This window comes from Spea bombifrons, chromosome 12 (assembly GCF_027358695.1).
Source record: "Spea bombifrons isolate aSpeBom1 chromosome 12, aSpeBom1.2.pri, whole genome shotgun sequence".
NCBI lineage: Eukaryota > Metazoa > Chordata > Amphibia > Anura > Pelobatidae > Spea > Spea bombifrons.
Window position 1 is genome coordinate 20,016,776 of NC_071098.1, and position 25,399 is coordinate 20,042,174.

Here is a 25,399-nt window from a genome sequence, read left to right on the forward strand (position 1 = left end):
TAATGTGTGGATGAATTGTCTGAATGAGGGAGATAATGAATGAATTTGTGAGAATGCATTAATGAATATGTGTAAATGATTTGTGTGAGTGAGAGAATAAACGATTATGTGAATGAAAGTGTGAATTAGTGAGTGACTGTAAAAGTGTATTATAGATGGATTTGTGCAAGATGGCACAGGCAGGGTGTTTCTGTGACAAAGATGGCACAGACGGGGCTGTTTGGTGAAAAAGTTGACTCATGCTGGGCTGTTTGGGGACAAAGATGGCAGGTCCTATGTGTGTTATCTGGGTGCTTGTCAGGTTCTATGTGGGCAGTGTGGACGACAGGGCTGGCATTTTGGTGTGCAACCTGTGATCTGTGCCTGTAATTTAGGGGGTTTTACCTTTATTGCTGAGTTTTTATGCGAATTCCAATTGATCTATACCTGCAAAGCAGGGTTTGTGTGTTTATTTGATCTATACCATCAGTGCTGAGTTTACATGTGATTTCCAGTGGATCTATACCTGCAATGCTATGTTTCCATACGGTATTATTGTATACCTGCAAATACAGGATTTGTTTGTCTGATTCTATGCCTTCAGTGTTGAGTTCACATGTGCAATGCAATGCGATGTTTCCATACATTATTTATGTATGTAGTTATGTAGGTTTGTGTCTTATTCAGTTGATCTATACATGCATGTGCTGTTTTATGTGTTGTTTATTTGATCTATACCTATTTTGTGGAGCTGGAGCGGAGGGAGTGATCGCATACTAAGGAGCGTGAAGCGGGGCCCAAGGAAATGCTTTTGAAATGTTTCACTATAAAATGTACTGGCAGCAAGGTCTAATAGTTATATATATATATATATATATATATATATATATTGGCAGCAGGATATAATATTGATGCATATTGACAGCAGGGGCTAATATTTATATATATATTGGCAGCAGGGGCTAATATTAATATATATATTGTCAGCAGGGGCTAATATTAAAGAAACTGCACAGTTCGGTTGTTAAGTCATATTTCAATCTTTGTCTTTACTTCAAAGACATAAGTACATATTATGTAGTTAAAAATGCATGTCTAACACGTATATATATATATATATATATATATATATATATATATATATACACACACACATCTGACACTGTGACAGATCCCCGTGGGGAGCTCTCACTCTTTGAAAAAAACAAACATTTTATTATTATATTATTTTATTGAGTTGGGTTAATTCCAGGCTGAGCCTGGGCATAATAATGTTATATTTCACCTTTCTTTTCACGCCGTGGGACTTTTTGCGGCACTTTTCTGGCACAATGTCTTGGACCGGCGCTGAAGGGGACCCATATTCAGAGGGATGGGGTTCCTTGAGACAACAATTAAATACAAAAAGGGGGTGGCTGGGGGTATAAGTACACAACAGGGTGGTTGCGGCATCGTATAAACCAATACACAAAGAGTGGTGGGTGGCTGGGAGCAATACACATGGGTACATTAACCAGTACAAAAGGGGGCATCAATAGACAAGGGAGAGGGGCTGGCTGGGGAAATCACATAAATCAATACACAAGGGTGTTGGGGCATAAATGCACATGGGGCAATACACAAGGGTGTGGGGGGAATACATTAAAACCAAAGGGGGCCCTGGCTGGGGCATCAATACACAAGGGGCGGAACACACAAAAAACTAGCCAGTGTGAAAAGCATTTTTTATACTTTGTGTAGATTAATTCGTACTGATGCAGGTGTCAGTGTGGCAGAGCCTGTCCTGATGTGTGTGTCTGGGTGTTGGTGTGGCAGAGCCTGTCCTGGTGTGTGTGTCTGGGTGTCGGTGTGGCAGAGCCTGTCCTGGTGTGTGTGTGTTTGGGTGCTGATGTGGCAGAGCCTGTCCTGGTTTGTGTGTTTGGGTGTCAGTGTGGCAGAGCCTGTCCTGGTGTGTGTGTTTGGTGTGTCGATGTTGCAGAGCCTGTACTTTAGCTGTTTTTTCCTATATTTACTGTATTAAATGTACATTATTTTTACCAGTGTTTCAAGTTATATATTATTGTACTTGTTTGCAAAAAAAGAGATGGGGAGAAAGTGGGGTAGGGGATAGTGAGGAAAGAGGTATCTGATGGAGAAAAATGCCCATTTTATACCCAGATTGTGAGGGGTTCCTACACCCATGCTGGTGTGTGTGTGTATTTAGTCATCTGTTTCCTGGCACTTTATTTTCTGTAGGAATAAATTGAACAAATAAAATTTTTACTTATCCAGAGATAAAACGCCCTCTTGAATTTGTAGTCACTTCAGAGGACAATATTTTATAGGCCGAGAAATCAATGGGAGGAAAAGTAAAGGTTTTGTGTTATTTACTCTATTTCAATTTGCATATTTTATTAGAAAGAATTAGTGGCGGTAAATTGTGGCTTCAGGCATCACGTGTATGATGACTTTTTTTAGCGTACTGATGTACTCCCAATCCCATCACATTACATTAATATGCGTTAGAAAATTGGAAAAGATGGGCATGGATGGTGGGCTGATTCGGTGGCGCAACGGGCCACTTGACCAGACTTGCCGCCCCCAGGCCTTAGGCTGCCAGCCCTCCCCTGCCCGGGTGCCTGGGTTTGGCATGTTGCAGACAGAGTGGATAGATTATTGGGAGGGGCTGGTAAGGATCCAGCTGTCTTGGTGCACATTGGCACCAATGACATAGTAAGAGGAAGATGGAGTGTCTTAAAAGGTAATTTTAGGGAGTTACAGAGTAAGATTAAAAAAAGGACCTCCAAGGTAGTATTCTCAGAGATATTACCTGTGCCATGCGCTACACCAGAAAGGCAGCGGAGATTAGGCAGCTAAATGCATGGCTGAAGTCTTGTAAGAAGGAGGGCTTTGGGTTTTTAGAGCACTGGGCTGATTTTGCTTTGGGGTACAATCTCTATAGTCGTGATGGGTTGCACCTAAATGCAAGAGGGTCCAATGTGCTTGGGGAGAGAATGGCTAGACGGTTGGAGGAGATTCTAAACTAGGAATATACAGATAATAGGGAGAAGCATATATTTTGTCCCAGAAAACAAAGACAGAAAGTGATTGCAGCTTTAGTGTTAAATGACAAGCTAAAGGTCATGTCTGCAAACGCTCACGGTTTAGGGAATAAGATCCACAGACTTGTAACAGTTGTGGCAACTGAGAATGCTGATATAGTGGCTGTTACTGAAACATGGTATAATGAGAAAAATGACTGGGACATATCAATACCGGGGTATTCTTTATATAGAAAAGACAGAAAGGGAAAAAAGGGGGAGGGCTGGCCCTATATGTGAAAAATAACATAAAATCTAAGTTAACACAAGTTGGTGAGGAGAACATAAAGTCGGTTTGGGTTACAGTACAATTTGGCAAATGTCGGTGTGATTTATAGGCCCCCAGGACAAGTAGAAGAACTAGATAATCTACTAGTGAAGGAAATAGCTAAAATGACAGTGAAGGGAGCAAACTCGTAAGGAGGCCATATTGGATTTAGTGTTTACAAATGGAGATTTGTTAACGGATATTTCTATAGGTGAAAGTTTGGGATCTAGTGATCATCAGTCTGTGTTGTTTAATATACGAACAGTGACTGAGTCACACCACACAAAAACAAAAGTTTTAGATTTTAGAAAAGCTGACTTTTCTAAAATGAGAATATGTGTAGAGGAGTCATTATCAGACTGGGGCAATTTAAATGGTGTCCAGGAGAAATGGGATTATTTAAAAATTGTATTATTGAAGATAACAGAAATTTGTATTAAGCTGGTCAGTAAGAGTAAAAAAATAAAGAAACCGCTGTGGTACTCCGCAGAAGTGGCCAAAATCGTAAAACACAAGAAGTTAGCCTTTAGTAAATAAAAAAAATACCCAAAGTATAGACAGATCTATAAAATTAGGTAGAAACAAGCAAAGAAAGCCAAATCACAGGCAGAAGAGAAATTTGCCTGTCAGTAAAAAAGATAAAACGTTTTTTAGATATATAAATGAGAAAAGGAAAGTAAAACAAGGGTTAGTTAGATTAAAAACAAAAGAAGGAATATATGTAGAAGAAGATCTAGCTGACTGCCTATTTTGGTTCAATTTTTACAAATGAAAATGAGGGAATGAGACCTCAATTAGGAAAAAAAGAGTCATTTGAAATATGTGAATTTATCGAGGCGGAGGTTCTACTTCAGTTGTCTAAGTTAAAGACAAATAAGTCGATGGGGCCTGATGGACACACCCCAAGTTATTAAAAGAGTGTTATGGTGTACTAGCAAAACCGTTAACTGATTTATTTAACGAATCATTGGTAACGGGAGTCGTCCCAGGGGATTGGAAATGAGCGAATGTTGTGCCTATTCACAAAAAAGGCAGTAGGGAGGAGTCGGGTAACTACAGGCCAGTTAGTCTGTGAGGAAATTAATGGAAACTATGTTAAAGGACGGGATTGTTGGACATCTGAAGTCACATGGGTTTCAAGATCAAAAACAACATGGGTTTACCTCAGGAAGATCATGCCAAACAAATCTTATTGATTTTTTTGATTGGGTGACTAGAGTAATTGACCATTGATCAAGACATTGAACTGCTGCCCCCTCAGGGTCCCCACGGTGGATTGTGTCGCTTTTTGGACAGGATACCCTCAGGACCCCGAGCTATCCATTGGTATCCCGGGATCGCCTCCACTCCTTCGGGATCACCCCGAGAACGATGGCGTAAGGGTATGTGGACATTGCGGGGGTTGGTGGCCCGAGTTTGGCACCGGACTGTCTGGGCAGGGCGGGTGTGACGAACCCTGTCTGATCTTCACTGTTATTATTATTATTATATTTATGTGTACCCGGTTTGAATGTGACTGCAGCTCCAGCCTTCAAAGAGACGATCCTATAATCTGGCTGGGGCTCTTAATCAGCCAGCACAGCCCTGTCGGCCCAGACGGCACCCGCACTACAGGGGGGATAACACAGGTGGGGGAAACCCATTGTATCCCTTAATCCCCTCACTTGATACATCCCCTGTATACTGATGGGATTGGTGAGGGGATGTGGCTGATGGGGTTTGTGAGGGGATGTGGCTGATGGGATTTGTGAGGGGATGTGGCTGATGGGATTTGTGAGGGGATGTGAGTGATGGGATTTGTGAGGGGATGTGAGTGATGAGATTTGTGAGGGGATGTAGTTGATGGGATTTGTGATGGGATGTGGCTGATGGGATTGGGGGTTGGGTTCGGTGCACAGTGAATATAGATTGTATATAAATTCTGTGTGCTTGTAATAAAGAGAGTTCTGTTTTAACCTCAAAGCATGAAGTTCTGTCTCATGATTGAGGGAAGTGCTGGTCTGTGACTGCTTTCTTCGGACAGCCACAGCGTGTCCGCTTACTGGGAGAGGGAAGGAGCTGACGGGCGGATGTGTCCAGTCTGGGGCACAGGACGATCCGTCACAGCGGGGATATGGGGACGGGATTTTTGGTCTTTTTCCCTCTTGAACTGTTTATAAGCCTGTGTGTTTTCCCAAAAAACTGTGTGTTACTTCCCTGGACATTAGTCTTGTCTAATGCTTCAGGGGCTCACTGGATCACTCATTGTCTTTTTCAGCACAAGTACAGCACTGTATTTGGATACACCTCGGAGGGCTACGGTGCTATTGCATCAAGGATACCGAGCCAGTTCCTGATCCCTTCCTCAAAATGTATCATCTAGCGCTGGAAGCGGTTAACCCTTGCTGTTCCGGGAGGCAGCAACAAAGAACTGATGGGTGTACCCAGCCGGGGTACCCGAGGCCCGTCACACTGTCCTAACCTCAACGTGCAAGGGAAGGGATCTAGGGGTAATTATTTCTGAAGATTTAAAGGTAGGTAGACAATGCAGTAGAGCAGCAGGTAATGCTAGCAGAATGCTTGGTTGTATAGCGAGAGGTATTAGCAGTAGAAAGAGGGAAGTGCTCATGCCGTTGTACAGATCACTGGTGAGACCTCACTTGGAGTATTGTGTACAGTACTGGAGACCGTATCTCCAGAAGGATATAGATATGTTGGAGAAGTTCAGAGAAGGGCTATTAAAATGGTTCATGGATTGCAGGATAAAACCTACCAAGGATCTTAACTTATATAGCCTGGAAGAAAGACATGACACGAGGGATATGATAGAAACATTTAAATACTTAATGGAATCAACAAAATAAAGGAAGAGAGTTTATTTAAAAGGAGAAATACTACCTCAACAAGAGGACATAGTCCCAAACGTTTTAAAGGTAACATCAGGAAATATTACTTTATGGAAAGGGTAGTAGACGCATGGAATAGCCTTCGAGCAGATGTGGTAGATGTTACTACAGTAAAGACATTTAAGCATGCATAAGGACAAGCTAGATATAGGATAAGGCCAGGTACTAAGGAAAGTACTCAGAGGTTGGGCAGACTGGATGGTTCTAATGGTTCTTATCTGCCGGCACTTTCTATATTTCTATGTTTATACAACTCCTGGTATGCCTCACTGTCAAACAACACCCCAATGTGTGTTCAACCACACACCCTAAGTACAGTGATACCAGCCATGCATGGGTTTGTTGGATTATTTGAGGGCTAAAGGGCCACATTTTTTTTGGAATGTTGATATCTGGTCACCCTGTGCCCATGTCCTATTTGGAGCATCTTTGAAGGCAGCCAATTTAATTTACCCCATCAAACCATATATTTTTGAAGACACCTTAAGGTATTTGAAATGCTGGCTTTTTAACTCTTTTTTCCCCTACACACATTGTACTTTAGGCATGAATTTACAGCTCCTGGTATGTATCACTGCCAAACACCCCAATATGTGTACAGCAACAACGCCTGAGTACAGTGATACCACCCATGCATATATTTTCCTGGTTGTTTAGGAGCAAAAGGGCAAAATTTCAATGTTGAACTTTGTCATTTGGTGATCCTGTGGCCATGCCCTATTTGGGAAATCTTTAAACCCTTCTAATTCAAGTTACCCAATAAAACCAAATATTTTTGAAAACAAGATACCCCATGGTATTTTAAATGCTAGTATTTTAACCCTTTCCATTCACTAATTTTACCAACAACCCCTAAGCATGGGTGGTATCATTGTACTTGGGAGTTGTTATTGGACGTTGTTTGGAAGTGACGTATTGTAGGGAACCTTAGAGGAGTTTAAAAATACAGGTGGAGACCGGAAAGCAGGAAGCAGGCAGAAGAACAGGAGCCGTGTCTGGTACACGAAGGGTTAATCTCCAACAAGCCGGGTCTGGTACACGAAGGGTCAATCTCATACAAAGCTGGGTCTGGTACACAAGGGTCAATCTCATACAAAGCCAGGTCTGGTACACGAAGGGTTAAATCAGGAACGTAAGGAGAGAAAATCACAGGGACTGCACAGCACAATAACTGAGCACTGAATGAGTCTCAGTGCTCAGTTTTTGAATTGCCCGCTAGTGAACGCCACGCCTATGTGCGTGACGTCACTCAGGCGCGTTCCCCGCCGTCCGCGGCGGGGAACGCATAAAGTTTTGTTGTGACGCGCGCGCGTCTAGTAGAAGGCGCCACGGACAACGCAGGACCTGCCAGACCAGAAGGACTTGTAAATTCAAACAAAAACATAAAAACATTGGATTTTCGAAACTCAGGGCAAATATTAGAATCTAACAGTTTTTTTTCATTATCTTTTGTAGATGAGTAAAAGTTTTTTTCAAATAAAAGTCCTTTTTTAAAAACCATATTTTATATTTTGTATAGTAAATTATATGATATGATAAAAATAATTGCATCTAAAGAAAGCCCTGCTTGTCCTGAACAAAAGACAATATATAACTTGTGCGGGTTCAGTAAATGAAAAAGAACCTCCTGATACTCCGCCAGTCTAGATAAAGTATGTGCCAAGAAAGTGGACTGTCCTCGATTAGGAGCATATACACTGCTCAAAATAATAAAGGGAACACTTAAACAACACAATGTAACTCGAAGTCAATCACACTTCTGTGAAATCACACTGTCCACTCAGGAAGCAACACTGATGGACAATCAATTCACATGCTGTTGTGCAAATGGAACAGACAACAGGTGGAAATTATAGGCAATTAGCAAGACACCCCCAATAAAGGAGTGGTTCTGCAGGTGGTGACCACAGACCACCTCTCAGTTCCTATGCTTCCTGTCTGATGTTTTGGTCACTTTTGAATTCTGGTGGTGCTTTCACTCTGGTGGTAGCATGAGACGGAGTCTACAACCCACACAAGTGGCTCAGGTAGTGCAGCTCATCCAGGATGGCACATCAATGCGAGCTGTGGCAAGAAGGTTTGCTGTGTCTGTCAGCGTAGTGTCCAGAGCATGGAGGCGCTACCAGGAGACAGGCCACTACATCAGGAGACGCGGAGGAGGCTGTAGGAGGGCAACAACCCAGCAGCAGGACCGCTACCTCTGCCTTTGTGCGAGGAGGAGCAGGAGGAGCACTGCCAGAGCCCTGCAAAATGACCTCCAGCAGGCCACAAATGTGCATGTGTCCACTAAAACGGTCAGAAACAGACTCCATGAGGGTGGTATGAGGGCCCGACGTCCACAGGTGGGGGTTGTGCTTACAGCCCAACACCGTGCAGGACGTTTGGCATTTGCCAGAGAACACCAGGATTGGCATATTCGCCACTGGCGCCCTGTGCTCTTCAAAGATGAAAGCAGGTTCACACTGAGCACATGTGACAGACGTGACAGAGTTTGGAGACGCCGTGGAGAACATTCTGCTGCCTGCAACATCCTCCAGCATGACCGGTTTGGCTGTGGGTCAGTAATGGTGTGGGGTGGCATTTCTTTGGGGTGCCGCACAGCCCTCCATGTGCTTGCCAGAGGTAGCCTGACTGCCATTAGGTACCGAGATGAGATCCTCAGACCCCTTGTGAGACCATATGCTGGTGCAGTTGGCCCTGGGTTCCTCCTAATGCAAGACAATGCTAGACCTCATGTGGCTGGATTGTGTCAGCAGTTCCTGCAAGAGGAAGGCATTGATGCTATGGACTGGCCCGCCCGTTCCCCAGACCTGAATCCGATTGAGCACATCTGGGACATCTGGGACATGTTTCGCTCCATCCACCAACGCCACGTTCAACCACAGACTGTCCAGGAGTTGACGGATGCTTTAGTCCAGGTCTGGGAGGACATCCCTCAGGAGACCATCCGCAACCTCATCAGGAGCATGCCCAGGCGTTGTAGGGAGGTCATACGGGCACGTGGAGGCCACACACACTACTGAGCCTCATTGTGACTTGTTTTAAGGACATTACATCAAAGTTGGATCAGCCTGTAGTGTAGTTTTCCATTTTGATTTTGAGTGTGACTCATTGAAAATTTTTGTGTGATTTTGTTGTCAGCACATTCAACTATGTAAAGACGAAAGTATATCATACGATTAGTTCATTCATTCAGATCTAGGATGTGTAATCTTAGTGTTCCCTTTATTATTTTGAGCAGTGTATATTTGCCAGAGTCACCCACTTTTTTCCCCCCAAAACAATTTATTCAAAGAGGAAATTGTTCAAGAAAAGTACATAAAAAGGAGAAGAGGGCAAATCAGAATACAAGATACAAATACAGTATGTAATAGTATCATAGGAGGTATACAAGGCACATATCGGCAGTGAGTAAAAGACAGTCAAACCATGTACAAGAATGGCAGAAAAGGATCCACCACAGAAGGCATATAACATTAACAACCTGGACGGTAGAGGGAAGCACACTATACAGGTAGTGTCAATATATAAGGTGCAAAAGTACAGGTATAAAAATTTATGACATACACTGCAGCAATACATTAAGAGTCCAACCCAACCGTAGCCAGAGCAGGTCAGAACCCAGGGAATGGAGAGGTTCCTTTCAGCATTTGAAGGCAAAACCAACCCGTGGAACAAAAAGCGTTAAAGAGAGAGAGTTTGATGGAATCATCCATAACAGCAATAAAGGAAGACCATTTTTGGAAAAAGGATTTAGCCTTTGCCTCCCTATGCAGGTCAGCTTCCAGCCAATACAGATGAAAAATGCAATGTAATCGGCCCACAGCCATGTCATGAAGTGGTGAGTCAGGCTGAATCCATTGGGCTAGTATAGCCTTTTTACTAACTGCTGATATGGTGAGCAATAAGGTTTTTTCCCTGGCAGTGAAGGGACAAGGGCGGCAAAATTCCAAAAAGGGCCCATTCCACAGTTAAATGGAAAGTAATACCTAAAACTGTTACAATATAGTGATGAACGTCACTCCAAAATTTAGCGATGCAGGGACAGGCCCAAAGGCCGTGATACAGATCGGAATCAGGCGCTGCGCACTTAAAACAGTTAGAAGGGGAGGGATATTCAACTTATACAGCTTAGAAAGGGAAGACGGGATCCAGAGACCTAGATTCTTAAAAACTGGAGAGGGAGTCCAGCGGAAAGGGAAACGATCACCCAACCCGTTCCTAGCTTGCACGAATATTGGAAGGGCTTCCGTCTTGGCAGCATTAATTAAAAACCTCGAAGCTCTATGGAACAGAGCAAAATGGTCCATAAGCGAAGGAATGGACTGTCTGGGATTGGAGAGAAACAAAAGCGACCACCTTCAATTCAGACCCGCCTACAGGGATTCCCTTCAACTGATTAGAGCGGAGAATCAAGCGTAGCAGCGGTTCAATGGCCATATTGAATAACAACATGGAGAGGGGGCAGCCCTGACGGGTGCCCCTCCCTAAAAGAAATCATAGTGAGTTTAACCTGTTAATGAGGAGTTGAGTGAGGGGGGAGCTGTACAGTGCCTGAAATAAATTAGTAAAGCAGATACCAAAGTGATGGAATTTGAAAAAAGACGTGAGATAATGCCACAAAATACGATCAAACACTTTGTCTGCATCACAACTAAGGATAATGGCAGATTTATTTCTTGACAGTTTAGTAGAGGCAATGGGCGAAATCATACTTCTAACATTTTGGGTAGAGTGTCTTCCACGAAGGAAGCCCGCCTGGGATGGACCTATCAACCTAGCCAGGATGGGTTGGAGACGAGAGGCCATTATAGCTGTTAGAATCTTAAAATCCTGGTTAAGGAGGGAGATTGGACATCAATTCAGGATCGCGATTAGGTTTGGCAATAAGCACAGTCCAAAAAGATTGAAGTCTTTCGGGGGCAGCTCACCAATGAGGAGACGATTATATAATTCACGAAGGTGAGATGACAGACGGGGTGCTAAAATTTTGTAATATTCCGCACTTAGGCCATCAGGCCCCGGCGTCTTGTGAGTGGGCAGAGATTTTATAGTGGAACGGATTTCCTGTAAAGAGATCGGTGCTTCTAGTAAGTCTGTATCCTGTTGGGTGAGCTTAGGAATTTGTGCCAGGCGGAAAACTCAAGAACAGCATCATTAGCAACAGGTTCCCTCTCGAGAAAGCACCGGAAGTTATCAGAGTGAAAGAGATTAGAGGAGAATCGCCAATTGTAAGTAAACTATCGGGGAGTGGAGAGCATGAGGTCCAACCCTATCGGAGCGTGATCAGAGATAGCTATAGGGAAAATATGAACATCTTTTATCCTATGTAATAAAGGCTCAGGGAGAAAAAAATAATCTAGTCTGGAAAAGGAGTCATGAGGATGTGAGTAAAATGTAAATTGTCTGTCCACCGGATCTGTATGCCGCCAGGTATCTATTAGATGAACGTGATCCAGCAGAGGTACCGAAAGGAGTTGAGAAGGGCGAGAGACTAACCGTGTGGTGTCGAGACCCGGGTCAGCGGTAAAGTAAAAGTCTCCCCAAAAAACAATATTAGTAGCAGATATTTCTGCCAATGCAATATAAACTTGACCTAAGAATGAGTACTGACCCGAGTTAGGGGCATATACATTGACTAAAGTAAAGGTGTCTGTCCCCAAATGTAGTTTCAATATGGTATACCTCCCCTCAGAATCATACCTTTCTGCTTACACAGAGAACGGCAGTCGTGTTGTAAGAATAATAGATGTACCCCTGGATTTCTTGGTATAAAATGTAGAATAGCAATTGGCAATCCAGGGGGGCGTAAATTTGTTAGTTATAGGATCACACCAATGAGTTTCCTGCAAAAAGATGATATCAGGACGAAGTTGATTAAGACGGGATATAATTTTTTTTACATTTTATGGGAGAATTAAGACCCTTCCAAGGCGAAAAGAGTCGACGGTATGTACCTTATCTGTGGAAGCATGTAAGGCAGTAGAAGTAGAAGCCATTAGTCTTTCAATGTCGTTCGCAGCCGCTTTGGTGGCGCAATGGGCCACTTGACTAGACTTGCCCCCAAGGCCTTAGGCTGCCAGCCCTCCCCTGGTTCGGCCACATAGGCATCATAAAAAAGAATGTTTTATCCCGCTGCCTCTATCTGTTGGAATCCCTTCCTATATTTATCCCCAGATCCTTTTTCAAAGCATGTCAAATGGTTTTTACAAGATTAGTATGGGGAGACCGTTCTTCCCCACTTTCTATATTTCACCTTACATGTCCCAAGCCTAAGGGTGGTATGGGTTTACCCAATGTTGAATATTATTGGTTAGCGTCCCATTTACGCAGCATCGTGGAATGCTCGACTGATGTGCCTAAACAATGGGTGTCCCTTGAAAATTCATTTCTGACACAATGCATTTCAGTTGTCCCCTGGGGTGGAGGGTGGAAGAAACTCTCAGAAGTCTGAAGTTTTCTAGAGAGCATTTGGATGATCCAGAAGAGGATTGGGCGAATGTCATATGGTCAGATGAAACCAAGGTAGAACTTTTTGGTAGAAGCTCAACTCGTCATGTTTGGAGGAGAAAGAATGCTGAGTTGCATCCAAAGAACACCATACCTACGGTGAAGCATGGGGGTGGAAACATCATGCTTTGGGGCTGTTTTCTGCAAAGGGACCAGGACGACTGATCCGTGTAAAGGAAAGAATGAATGGGGCCATGTATCGTGAGATTTTTAGTGAAAACCTCCTTCCATCAGCAAGGGCATTGAAGATGAAATGTGGCTGGGTCTTTCAGCATGACAATGATCCCAAACACACCGCCCGGGCAACAAAGGAGTGGCTTCGTAAGAAGCATTTCAAGGTCCTGGAGTGGCCTAGCCAGTCTCCAGATCTCAACCCCATAGAAAACCTTTGGAGGAAGTTGAAAGTCCGTGTTGCCCAGCGACAGCCCCAGCGACAGCCCCAAAACATCACAAGGAGATCTGCATGGAGGAATGGTCTAAAATACCAGCAACAGTGTGTGAAAACCTTATGAAGACTTATAGAAAACGTTTGCCAACAAAGGGTATATAACAAAGTATTGATATGAACTTTTGTTATTGACCAGATACTTATTTTCCACCATAATTTGCAAATAAATTCTTTAAAAATCAGACAATGTGATTTATGAACTTTGTTGTCCCATTCTGTCTCTCATAGTTGATGTGTATCTATGGGGAAAATTACAGGCCTCTCTCATCTTTGTAAGTGGGAGAACTTGCACAATTGGTGGCTGACTAAATACTTTTTTGCCCCACTGTATAATACAGATGTGGAGCCTGCAATTGTAATAATCTTGTGAACATTGTACCTTTGCACACATAATATCTACTTTTTGTACTTTGTAACATCTTGTCTACACATTGTTCTGTACTATGTAATATTGCTTAATAAACAGAGAATTGATTAAGTAAATGAGAAAGAAGAAAAGTACTGCTAAACAGCAACACCACAATTGTTAAAACAGCCTTTGTCCCAAAGCGTACTACAAGTAAGACTCTTGTCATTAAGGGGTTAATAACAGTATAGGTTTGCAATTATGCCACATAAGTGGAGAGTATGTGGGTTAACCCTTTAACAACAAAGCCCATACATGTACGGGCTTGCGGTGCAACGTGATAACGACAAAGCTCGTACATGTACGGGCTGCTGTTAAACAGCTGCATCGCCGCGATCGGCGGCTTTGCAGCATCCACGGAAGCCTTACAAGTGAGGCTGACCAAGGATCCGGGGAGGAAAGCCCTCCCCGCAAGAAAAATGGGCGCTGCCGCACCGATCATCAAAGATCGCGGAGGCGCCCGGCTAAAACAGCTTAGAAAGCGATCGGAATCGCCAGGTCCTCTGCATCGCTGCGGGGGATCTGGATCTTAGTCTCATAATCAGACCTATTTGAGGTCTGATTATAAGACAACCCTGATTATAAGACGAGGGGTATTTTTCAGAGCATTTGCTCTGGAAAAAACCTCGTCTTATAATCGAGCAAATACGGTACTATTTTAACTGATCATTATCAACCACACCCGTTAGAGATCGCAGAAAGGTACACATTTTATAACTGAAGACAAATCAGGGTGAAGATATGAAAACTATGCAGTGACAGTGAGGAAATTGGCAGGCGCTTGCAGATTTGGAGACTACTTCCAAACTGCTTTGAGAGACATGTTTGTAATGGGAATGAATAATGAAATGATTAGTTATTAACAGAGGATAAGCCGACTATGACCCGAGCACTGGAAATAGGGTCTGTCATGGAGACAGCTAATAAAGACACAAGGGTTTTAAAAGCAGAGCAAAAAGAGGAATAGAATAGAGAGGGCATTGTTCACACGCAAATGAAGAGAAACAACAGAAAGAAATATGTATATGAAGAAAAAGAGTCCTTTTTAACCACAAAACTTATCAACATATACATGTTATCGCTGTGGAGAAAAGTCACATCACGCGAGAAATTGTAGATTTAAATTTGCATGCCATAATTGTGGAAAGGTTGGACATCTGCGTACAGTATGCCAAACAAGTAGGGACAACAAAGGTACTATAGAAAGGGAAACAAAGAAAAGCACATATAATGTAGAAATTAAAAAATGCACCATCAAGTTCTGATGAAGAAACTAGAGCAGCGGTATCAGTCATCTCACTTAGTGATTGGGAGAAGTTAAACATTTCAAAAACATTGAAACCAACAAATGTAAGATTATAACCATATTCGTTACATTGCCTAAAACGACTAGGAAAAGTTATGGTGATGGTTTCTTTTAAAGGAAGAAATACAATTTTTAAATTGTATGTCCTAGAGAAAGGTCACCACTGTTTGGGCGAGATTGGATACACCAGTTGGGTATGCCAACGGTAAAGACTGCACCGTGTTTGACTCTGAATAAAGAAGAAGACCCTTGGTTTGAGAATTGAGAATATGTGGAGACTTCAGAATGGCACTCAACAATCAGCTAGCCATTGATAAATATCCACTTCCCAGAACTGACGAGATTTTTGCCTCTCTGGCAGGGACACACACATTTTCAAAAATGTATTTAAAACAAGCATACTTACAACTTGAAGTTCACATAAAGGATTATATCAGTGTAATCAAATAGTTTTTGGTACAGCCTCATCCCCAGCGGTATGGCAACGCACCATGGACAAATTTTTAGCAGGAATACCCAATATTCAATACCTATTAGATGACATATTGATCACTGGAAAGACTGATGATGAACATAAGAACAATGTCATGCAAGTTTTGCAAAGGTTTAAAGATCATGGATTAAAAGCCAATCTCCAAAAATGAGAATTTCTAAAACCTTGATTAGAATTTTATGGAAAGACAGGAGGCTTCATATTTGCATCATCTTCTTTACTAAAACCTCCAGCAGCAAAGAAACAGTTAATAACAGAAAACAAACAACCATTTAGAAATAATTCCATAAGAAGGCCCACAGAACACTCCACTTCCTCTTCTTTGCTGCTAGCCTCCAGGTTAGCACCCTCTTTACTAGTGTGCTTCACACAACTTTATTTTGGGTATATTTCATTAAAATAACCTATTGTTGGAGTTTCTTATCCATGTGTTTAAGCTTCTTTTTGCCTTCCCAATTTAGCATTTGTTCCCTTTTCCTTCTGCCTTTTGGCATCTTGGCATCCAGTGTGTGTCTGCCTTCCTCTCTGCGCGCATGGCAGGCTGTCATGGCTGTGAAGCGCCCCATGTATAGTATGGCCTCACTGGGGCAAGTCTGGTATCTGTGCTCGCACAGTTCCCAGTCTCCTTCCGTGTTCTAATGCAGCCCAGCCTTCGCTTAGGGCCGCATACCCTAACCTTACCTCAGGGTGACACCCTCTGCATTACCTCAGGGTGACGCCCTCTGCATTACATAGAAACATAGAAAGTGACGGTAGATCCATTAGAACCAAAAAAATGTAGAAGCTTCTAGTTGCGCTCTCGCTACCTAGCACTGCCTGCATTTCTTGCCCGCCTTGCGCTCGCGGGTGTCTTATGCTGGGCAAAAGGCGTGAATTTGTGCTATAAATAGCACCGTTTTCGAGATGCTGCGCATTAGCTGAGGCGAACTGCAAGCTGTTTGCACTGACCTCGTACAAGCGTCTGGTGAGCAGCAGCATAGCAGGAGAGCCTCTTTTCAGGCTTTGTGAAAAGGCTGCTGGGTGAGGCGGTGAAGAATGGTTGAGACGCTGCCTGGAGTCTGCCCAATGTGATGACAACGTCCAACTCGGTTGGATAGGCAGCAAATTGGAGGTAGTGGCTGAGGTGGAGCCAGTAGATGGAGTATCCACAGCTGAATTATCTCGTGAAGAGATTTTGGATCCAGAAGAAGGCACTTCCCGAGATTTCTGCCTAACATTGCGTGACTTTAGGGAAAACTCGCAAGATTTGGACAACGGGATTTCAGCACCAGGAAGCTGCAGATGAAGCAGAAGACTGGCTTCAAGGCAGAAGACGTCCTTGTCACACTCCCCAGGGAAGAGAGAATCCATAGGGAAGAGAGAATCCATCGGGAAGAAACAGCAGCAGCATGCAAAAAACAAGACCCGCAGCAGTCAGCTGGGTGGGGGCAGGTGCTGGCATCACAGGAGGCTGTACAGCTGCAGGACACGTCTTCTGAGGTACCAAAGAGTCAAGGCAGAGCTGGGGTTGGTGAGTGTAACTAATCTAATATGGATAAGCTTAGTGAGATAGTGGGTCCTTAGTGGGTTTTTTGAAGGAGTTGCAGTTTCCCAGTCCAGTTCAGACTTGGGGTGATGGTGTTAAAAGTATTGTTAATGAGTCTTGCATGAAATAATCGTTAGCTTTTTGTTTAGATGTAATTTTCTCCTCACCCATTTAGTGTACCCACACAAGTTATATATTGTTTTGAGGACAAGAAGGGCTTTCTTCAGATACCATTGTTTTGATCATATCTAATTTTCTAGAAAAAATAAATAAAATGTGATGAAAAAATCTTTTACGCATCCAAAAAAGCTAATGAAAAAAACTGCTAAATAGATTCTACTATTTGTTCGCAATGTTTATACGCAATGTTTTAATTTTTTTTCTTTTTTCTGCAAGTTATTGGGCAATAAGTACAAGTAGCGTTTTGCTATTTCAAAACCATTTTTTGCCCCCAAATCTGGTCATTCTGCTATTTCGGGTATCTTTAAAGCCGGCCAATGCAATTTACCCCATCAAACCATATATTTTTGAAAACTAGACCCCCCAAGGTATTTTAAATGCTGGTATTTTAAGCCTTTCAATGGACTAATTCTACTACCACCCTTTGTCAAACTTTGTGGTACTAATTTATTTTGTGTGTTTTTTTATCACAAAAGTTGCGCTTCAGGTATGGATTTAAAGCTCCTGGTGTATGTCACTTTCAAACAAGTGTTTTCAGCAACATCTCCCAAGTACAGTGATACCCCCATGCATGGGTTTGTCAGGTTGTTTGGGAGGTAAAATGCCACATTTAGGAAGTGCACATTTTTTTTTTAACTTGGAACTTTAAATTTACCTCATCAAACCATATATCTTTGAAAACTTGCATTATGCAAGTTTACTAAATAAATACTAAATTAGCTAACGCGGACATTGAGGCAGCTTTTAGGCTCTTGCCAATTAACCCTGTTTGTTTTCCCTCTAAGTTTCCAGTTAAATGGTGAATTTTACTTTGACAAATGTTTTCCTATGGGCTGTTCTATTTCATGTTTTTATTTTGAAGCTTTTGCATCTTTTTTACAGTGGTCAGTTAAAGTTTAACCCCTTCAGGACCGGGATTTTGATACTAACGTGTCGCTAAAGGACCGGAGCCGTTTTTGTGTTTTTGCCATGTCTTTCTTCAACTGTAATTTCTCTCTTATCAATTGGTGCACCCACACAAATCATATATTGTTTTTTTAGGACAAGTAGGGCTTTCATTTGAGACCATATTAAGCTGGGTAGTACATTGTTTTGTTTGAAATAAACTGGAAAAAGTGGGGAAAAAATGAAAAAAACGCATTTTTTTACAGTTTTGTATACATACAAATTGTACACACATTGAACCAATGGGAAAAAATTATCCCAAATATATTCATTAAGTTGTCCTCATTTGGAAACCACCCAACATGGCCAGGATTTTCATCTATTTTGACCAGTATAGGGCAAATATTGCAAGGTATGCATTGCGTTTTTGAAATGTAATTTTTTTCAAATTTGGCATGGTAGTCTAATAACTGCAATAGTTGTCACAGATACTGATTATCCCCCCAAAATGATATGTTTATGAAAACTAGATAAGTCAAGGTGTACAACTAGGGTCATTTTGACACTTTTCAAACAGGGATTTTATCGCCAATTGCTGCCAAATTTTGAGGTATTTTTATATTTTTTTGTTTTTTTTGCATATGTTGCAATGTTGCTTTAGATTTTATATTATATTTTGTATAGAATATGTGCAACTGCAGAAAAAAACACCAAATTGTGTTCACCAACATCCCCCGGTTCCAACAAGGCCTCACATGCATGGTTCATGCATTTTTTGAGGAAGCTATGAGGGCAAAACTGGAACATGCGCATTTTCGTTTTCACATTTGGAATTTTCAGAAATTGGTTTCCTGGGCCCATATCCCATTTGGGACATTTTGGAAGCCCCCGGCTGTAAATTACCCCATAAAAGTATATATTTATGAACAGTAGACAAGTCAAGGTGTTCAACTAGGGTAGTTTTGACAGTTTTCAGCAAAGGCATTTCTTCACTGATGTCTGCCAAACTTCACAGGGAAATTATTTTTCTGCTTTTTTAACGCATACATTTCAATGTTGCACTGAATTTCTTGCACACCATAAGTGCAACAGTGGAAGAAAACACCCCATTTTGTTCACCAAGATCCCCTGATTCCAACAAGACCTCACATGCATGGTTCATGCATTTTTTGAGGAAGCTATGAGGGCAAAACTGGAACATGTGCATTTACATTTTTTTAAATATTTTTTTTTTATCAGATTACTTGTAAGTGACAGGTTTAGGCCGCTGACATCAATCAGGGAGACCGATCAATAATCAGCGACTTAAAATGTCACCGACAAGTGATCAGGTAATAATTATGATTATTTCATTTATTAATAATTTGTGTTTTTTCATAATTACCCTAGATGACCCCTCTCTCTTTGTAGAGCAGGGTCATCCGTGGGCTGCCATAATGATCCGATCACTCCTATTGGCCAGGAGCGATCTGATCAGCCCAGCCCAGCATTTGACCTGGAAGCACCCTGGACTTTCAGGTCAGTGCTGTTATTATTTTTTTTATTATTATTATTATTTTATTAATTTTTTTAAATTTATTTTTTAATATATTTTTTTTTATTATTATTTTTTACATTTTTTTTAACTCTTTCAATGCTGATGCTCCATTGAAGCACAGCATTGACTGATATTTAGTCCCCAAAAGCTTGTGGGGACTAATATTAACCCCTGCAATGCTGCAATGGGGGTCATACACAATCGCAGCATTGAAAGGGTTAATTGAGGAAGAGGGGGGTAGGGGTTAACTGAGGAAGGGTGGGGGGGGTCTGGTCTCCACACTCATGTGGAGACCAAAGAACCCTGTCTCCCTGTCCCTGAAGCTGCCTCTGGCAGCTGGGACACAATCTCCAATAGACTGGAGATTGTAGGGGAGGAGTCTCTCTGATCAGTCCTACAGGACTGATCAGAGGACTTCTGGGGGGTCGTTTTTGCTGTTGCTGGTCTGCCTGGGCTTCCAGGCAGACCACCAGCAGCAGGGCCCCCTACAAAACGGGAATTAACCCCTTCAATTCGATCGCGGTATTGAAGGGGTTAACGCTGCACTGACGCTCTCATGGAGCGATCAGGCAGCAGGGGGGTGTTGGATCAGGTCCCCACACTTGTGTGGGGACCCATTCAACACCCCCCCCTTCCCTGAAGCTGCCTGTGGCAGCTGAAACCGCGATTGCAGATCTTTCTGCAATCGCTGTTTCTGCCTACAAAATCACTCCGTGGGAGTGATCGTAGGCTTGGGGGCGGGCTTAGACAGGCTGTGCTGTCTGCCCAGGAGTCCTGGGCAGACAGCAGCAGCGCCCCCACGATCACCGCGATTGTGGTGATGTGGGGGCGTTTTTTGGAGGAGACGTACCTGGTACGTCCTGGTCTACCGGTGACTGTTAACCAGGAAGTACCAGGTACGTCCCGGTACTGAAGGGGTTAAGGTTTGGATTTGGTAATAAATTATTTAGATGATTTTTTGTTTATTGGTAAGGCTGATTTGTTAAATTCATTTTTTGACTGGCACATTAGAAGAGTTTTTGCCACCACATTGCTGCAATTTGTAGGTATTGAAATAGATACTGTTAATATTTTATTTAGCCTTCCTAAGGATACAATTGTTAAGCTGCGGTTCATGATTATGGTCGTTTTGAGTAGACTTGTGCATTTGTATTCGGGGGGACATGAAAACGATTATGAAGGGTGCATTTTCGTTCTTCAGCTCGAATATCAAACATACAAACCTGGCGGCAGCAAAACGTAGACGTAGGTATCTAGCCTACCTTATCTACGCAGAATCTCAGGGGTTAACGGAAGCAGAAATCGGTAGGTTCGCCGTCAGGGGTTAAAGGTCCGTGCGAACGACTCTATTGGTCGCCTGCAGGGGTGCCAGAGGAAGCCCCTGCAGGCGACCAACAGGCTCACTCGCACGGCCTTTTTAACTCCTGTCAGCAAACCTACGGATTTCTGCGTAGATAACGGGAGCGGAAATCCATGGGTTCGCCGTCAGGAATTAAACTTGGAGCAGGGAGACAGGCCAAGTTCCCCGTCAGGAGTTAAAGGGCCGTACAAGAGACTCTATTGGTCGCCTGCAGGGGCCTCCTCAGGCATCAACCAAACTGAGCACCAAAGGAGTCATTTGATATGCTGATACTCTCTGAAAATAAGTACATATGTTATTACAATGTTATTAGAATATAATTGTTGACTGTAACTTTGTTATGGTAACCTTTTTCGATATATTGTTTTTACCGCTAGAGGTATTAATAAAGTATATCATTATATATCATAACATCTGTTGGTATTCGTCTTTACATAATTTAACTGTATTCCTGAATCAAATTTGTTGTTGTATTGTTAGATGTGTTTTGTCTATATTTAAATATTAGCATAATTTTGCATAAAACAGGCCACGACCACAACAACAGGGCACAACAGGGAACAAGACAAGGAATACTCAAGATCCGACATGAACAGGACAGGACACCCCACTACCGGGGATTCAAGACAGGATACCCCACTACCAGGGATTCAAGACAGGACACCCCACTACCGGGGGTTCAAGACAGGACACCCCACTACCGGGGGTTCAAGACAGGACACCCCTCTACTGGGGATACAAGACAGGACACTCCTCTACTAGGGATACGAGACAGGACACCCCTCTATTGGGTATACAAGACAGGACACCCCATAGGTTACATTACAGACTGACACACATAAATACAGGAACTAGCCTAGGACTGTATGATAACTATTGGGGATTCCGTCACATCTTATGGCCATAGTATGCTTAGGCCACCACTACGCCAAAGTACTCCAATGACGGTGGTTCCTAACGCTAAACCCTGCTTACAGAGGTACTAAACAAACCAAACATGAAATCTAAACACACATCAGAGAGACATACCTTAAACAAATTTTCAATTTAGAAGCGCTTGGTTTGGAGAAGGAAAATTATTCCACACAATCTTTTTGGATTGGGGCAGCAACGGAGGCTGCGAGACTGGGCTTAGATAAGTCAATCATTAAGAGAATTGGGAGATGGGAAACTGACCGTTTTAAGATTTATGTTAGACCTAACCTTTTGTAGAATGCTAATGTTTTTTTTTATTTTAGGTCGACATCCAAAAGTGGTGTGTATTGTTGGACATTCCTTTATTTTCTGGGCTCAATGAAGAGCAGAAATACGGAGATGTGGGGAGAACCTCGGTGTTGAAAATAATGTTAATGTTTATTGGGTATGTATTCGTTAATGTCTTTCCATGGCCGAAATTGTACCCAGGTTTGTATGGCTTAATAGACCAGAGTTTAGAGCATTAGATAGGGTTAGACACAAAGAAATAGGTCTATGCAGGAGTTTATGGTGCTGGAAGGGGGGGGGGTTAGTTTTAGGCATGTTGACCTGGAAGGTGGTTGTGAAGGTCTTTACAGGAGTGATGGCATTCATTTATCTGATATGGGTTAAGATATTTTCAACTTGAACTTGCAAAATATGGTGGAGCAGGCCGTGGTTTTTATGGGGTGGGCCACAAATGGTTAATTGTCCATTTGTGGTGTTTGGGTGAACTGGTGGTTTAGTGGGCCTTCTGGCTTTAGGGCGGATGGCCTGGGATTATTTAAAGTTTGTTTCATTCTGGGTTTGGGCCAAGAGTGTTAATGTGGTTACAATATGTTGGCATATGTCACGAAGTAATTCATTGGTAAATATAATGTCGGTTAAATAAAAGACCACGTCCTGTTTATCCAAATTAAAGTTGTTTGTGTTTTTATTCATTATACGTTTATGTATATATTTTGTGTTTATGAATGAGTTTGGTGAACATGTGTTGGTTCATATGTCCCTTACAACCACGTGTACTTTGTCCTAGGTGAATTATCTTGTACTTATACACATTATAAGTCCTGACCATTTTTCTAATTTACCTCAATCATTATTTGGCGTATCCCTCCAGGTTCATCAACCCTGTTGCAAATCTTTGTGTCATCAGCAAAAACCCCACTGGTAATAAAACTTTTCTTTGTAGATATACTCTATTGACTACAACCCTCTGTTGTAAATCACTCAGCAACTGCCTAAGCCATTCAACAATATTGGGATCTAAACTCAGATTATTGATTTGTCTTCTATGTAGGACACTGTTGAAAGCCTTACTGAAATCTAGATAAACAATTATTTTAGTCACTAAATAAAAAATCAGTAAAATTAGTTTGGCATGATCTCCCTGATGTGAACCCATGTTTTTTCTGATCTTGAAATTCATGTGATTGTAGATATTCAACAGTCCTATTCTTTAGCACAGTTTCCATTAATTTCCCAACTACCTTTCTTGTAAATGGGCACAACATTTGCTAATTTCCAATCTTCTGGGATTGCTCCTGTTAACAATGACTGACTAAAGAAATCCATTAATAAACCCAGTGGTAAACATAAGGTTATACACAAAATCTGGCATCTTCAAAATAATACATTACAGCAGATTTGTCTTCCTAACAAAAAAGCATGATCTCAATCTATATCTGTTTCAAGAGGCTTCAGACTACTCTGTGGGTGCCAAAATTAATTGCTTAAATAAGGATTCAGAAACTGAATTCCACTGACCTTGAAAAAAATGTGAAATATGGTTGAAAGAAAAAAAGAGGTGTCAAAGTTTTTCACAACATTCTTTTACATGTACAACTACAATATCTCACAGAAGTAGTACACATTTTTTTCAGCTGAGGAACGTATATACATACCTCTTGCTAAACATTTTACCCAGCATACTGTTAGAAATTATCGATAAACGTCACATTTTAAAAATATCATCTTTGCTACTTAATTTATTCATTCAGTTCACCTGCCAAGTGCAATGTGTCCTTTCATTAGGGGAAAAAGACACAATTTTGTATCCTTGGCTGCTTAAAACATGCAGTAATATATATGCATTTCCTTAAAAGCAACCAGACCTAACAGTGACAAATGTTATTCTTTTCATTTGAGACATCTCACTCAAATGTGTTTTAAAAACACATCCATTAACGTAGTAAAATATTCTAATAAAATCACACATATCCTCTTACCTCTAATCCTAGATTTCAAGTTTTGTGCTCTTTATGGTTTGTCGTTGAATGCAGGTATATGTGAGTTATTGGAAAGGAAATCTGCTCCTGAACTCTTGACAGTAACTTCAATCTAACTTCTAAATTCTGCATTCCATTCTACTGCCAGCTTTACTCATGGATTAGGACGTACAACAAGCCCCACCTTCGTTGCCCATGAGCAGAAGAGGCCCTGTGTCATCAAAGGTTTTGCTTAAGATTTTAACTGTCTGATTGCCTTCAAGTGCCCCCTAAGTACATATTTGACTAAATGTATTCTGGTAACTAAAACGTATTTTGTTTGTTGAACATAGTTTACTTTACATGACATGTTTATATGTAGTTTTGAGACATTTTACAAACAATGTATTTTGAAAACTACTGCTTATTCTCATAACAGTTGTGCACCACACAATGTTTTGTCTACGCTGCTAAGATTTTGCCCATTTTAATGTTCTCTGGAGATTTAATGAATCTGCAATAATGTATGCTGTTGTAGTAATACTTTAGTCTCAGCCGCTTCTAATGTGAAATCTAACGATTAACGATTCAGCTAGCATAGCTTTTCTAATCCTACACAGTGGGGAAAGTTTTCCCAGCATCACAGGCTTGCTGGTGATTCATTGGTTTGCTGCCCCATCTGCAGTCTCTCATTTGCCTTTACATACAGTTGCACAATTAAACTGTAAACTTTATGGCAAGACAGGAGGCTTTATGTTATGCAATTCTATCTTTACTACACCCAAATAGCAGCAAAGAAAAATACAGCACTGAAACAGTTAACAGTAAAGGATGAACATAACACAAATAGTATGACAGCAGAGTATATATAAGGACCCCGAGCAACTGCCAAATCCTCTTTCTTTGCTGCTCCCTAGAAAAATAAGTAGCTGTGATTTCTTATTTATTCATGTTTGGTTTTACCAAATTTATGCAGAATTTAATTTGCTGTGTTTGTGGTATATTGTTTTATTCCGTTTTTTCCGTTTACTCGCCGTTTATAACTTCATATAACTTTCCGTTTTCACTTCTCCATTTTTCGTTTTGTTAGCTGTCACCCTTTTCCTTTGTCCTTTCTGTATAAGTTATTTTTCTAGTTGTCGTCCATCTCAACGTCGCCATTTTCTTCTGTTTTGTCTAGCTAACTGAGATTTTTGCACAATGCGTTGTACCTCATGTTGCAATTCGACGCCTACAGCTCTGACACGGTAATTCATATCGTAGCAGAGCTGCATTGCTTCGTTTCAGACGGCGATTTTTTCCTATAGAAGGTATCATTTAAGACATAACAGCCTCATTCTATATGGATTCTCCTAAATCCGTTTCTAGATATGTGG

General features: G+C 41.8%; 1 protein-coding gene and 1 long non-coding RNA gene across 2 annotated transcripts in view; one reads left to right on the forward strand and one right to left on the reverse strand.

The window, feature by feature from the left end:
* LOC128469655 (serine/threonine-protein kinase SBK2-like) overlaps window positions 1-24,226 on the reverse strand; it is a 58,750-nt gene extending 34,524 nt beyond the window's left edge. The window contains exon 1 of the mRNA XM_053451475.1: window positions 24,045-24,226. The gene's annotated coding sequence lies outside the window, so the exon portion shown is untranslated. The remainder of the gene's footprint in view (window positions 1-24,044) is intronic.
* LOC128469676 (uncharacterized) lies at window positions 8,126-9,029 on the forward strand. The gene is made up of 3 exons (XR_008345989.1): window positions 8,126-8,308; window positions 8,555-8,693; window positions 8,835-9,029. It is a non-coding gene; the product is annotated as an uncharacterized LOC128469676 (long non-coding RNA).
* Window positions 24,227-25,399: the final 1,173 nt, after the last annotated feature.